Source organism: Octopus bimaculoides, chromosome 2 (genome assembly GCF_001194135.2).
Source record: "Octopus bimaculoides isolate UCB-OBI-ISO-001 chromosome 2, ASM119413v2, whole genome shotgun sequence".
Taxonomy (NCBI): Eukaryota; Metazoa; Mollusca; class Cephalopoda; order Octopoda; family Octopodidae; genus Octopus; species Octopus bimaculoides.
Window position 1 is genome coordinate 137,972,168 of NC_068982.1, and position 2,074 is coordinate 137,974,241.

The window sequence follows — 2,074 nt, forward strand, 5'->3', positions numbered from 1 at the left end:
ACCAACTGAGCACTAGTACCAACTTCAGATAAAATAAGTACCAACTGAGCACTAGTACCAACTTCAGATAAAATAAGTACCAACTGAGCACTAGTACCAACTTCAGATAAAATAAGTACCAACTGAGCACTAGTACCAACTTCAGATAAAATAAGTACCAACAGAGCACTAGTAATACGCTCGTTGTACGCAATTAAAGCAACGTTAAATTATAATCGTTATCTTCTCCAGAAAGGAATGACGCCGTGATTTTTATCTGAAAGAAAATCTTTTCATTCATAGGCTGTATTGAAAATATAATATACATTGGAACGAGCCGAACATTGTCCTGGCAGCGACCCACGAGAAAATTAGACGCATTTCGATCTCTTTGGATTTTGTCTGTAACTTGTATCTGCTAGTCGTATACAGAGTCAGAATTCGTCGAATGTATTATTAACTCTTTCTTGCATATCGGAGAGACAAATTTTGTACGGACATGTATCTAGTAGATACTCGTCAATGACAAGGTTCAAGAAGGCCGAAACGTGTCTGACATTGTCGTGGATCACTGCTGGGAGAATGCTCCCCAACTTCGATATATATTTTGTCGTTAACGCAACATGTCTTGGAGGAGATTTCCTCTCAGACAAACACCACAGCACCATGCCTTTAAGTGGTGTATATACATTCAGTGTGATGCGCAGATGATTTAAATGTAATGTTGTTGCAATTGCGTTACACCGAATTATATTGGTATTCAAGCAACTAAGATGTATGAGTCAAACATTCTCTTCTCGTACACAACCACAACATAAAGTAAAATTGTCTTATCGTCTTCATTGAAAAGTTAATGAAATCTTGGTTTATGAACGCCTATCGTCACGAACAAATCAGCTTACGAACAACTTTTCGAACATAAAACGTTTCAGGTGTCGAACGATATCTCGAGTAACGAACACAAGCTGGCAACAACAGTTGGCAACGAGCTGGGAGTATCAGCTGTAAAGCATCGGTTGCTGTCTAGCTTTCACTCAGTGCACATCCCGGTTCGAATTCATTGCGCCTTATCTTGAATTTCTTATGAGGAAAATAGTTTCGGTTTCCGAACATTTTGTATGACTAACAGCCTTCAGGAACGAATTACATTCGTAAACCGAGGTCCCACTGTATATTCATTCAAACATGTAATATGTACAATAGTTTTAAACATATTACAAGTATATATTGTACAGAGTATAAATTACGAAAAGTATTTCTTTTAAAATTTCGATTTGATCAAAATGTCTTACACAATAAAATACTTCTTGTTTAAAAAATTCCGGATTTCATTTAACGGGGACAGCTATCATTACAGTGACTATAATATATTAGTAATAATTTGATTTATTTAATTTATTCAACCAATCTTATATACGAGAGATAATTTAATTAAATTCCTTTGTTGAATGAAGAATTCAAGCTGCGAAATAGAGAAGTAAAGTTATAATTATATCAATAATCACCTGACGAAATGGAAGTCTGCACATTTATCATTGTCATCCAATTAGATTATTGTAGTCTGATTCAAAGTGTATTGAATTTATGAAGTATTCCGAGTGTTGTTTCAAGCTTTCGCACGATGTCGTTCATAAAAGGTGGAAACGGTGTAGAACATGTAGCTTCGTTTATTACGGATCCATTCGTCGCTGATCCGGGATAACACGGTACGCTCAACTGTGAACCATGTTACGCTTATCACGGATTGATCTGCGATAACACCGATCGGCGGTCAGTTGAAGATTCTGCTTGTGCCGCAAAAACGCGGCCCCACCGTCTTCCTACAACGCTCAACTAACCCAGAATGCACTGACTATCGCTTGTGGTGACACGACCGTACTTCGGGGCCGCGTATTTTTTTTTTTTTTTCCTTTTTTCTTTACGGATATATGTACTCATACTCACCATCATGGGGCCAGTGAACATAAAAAAATAAACGATGGAGACGAGTGTGTTCTCTACAAGAAAAAATAGAGATAATCAAGAAAGTAGGTGACGATGAAACCTTCGCTGCTGTGGTGTAAATGAACCGCAATGAGCCGTCGTTCCGTTTACA

The 2,074-nt window shown here is 37.6% G+C and overlaps 1 protein-coding gene across 1 annotated transcript in view; it reads left to right on the forward strand.

The window, feature by feature from the left end:
* The window catches only part of LOC106873537 (galanin receptor 2b), a 6,932-nt gene that overhangs the window by 3,085 nt on the left and 1,773 nt on the right, over positions 1-2,074 (forward strand). The window lies entirely within an intron of this gene.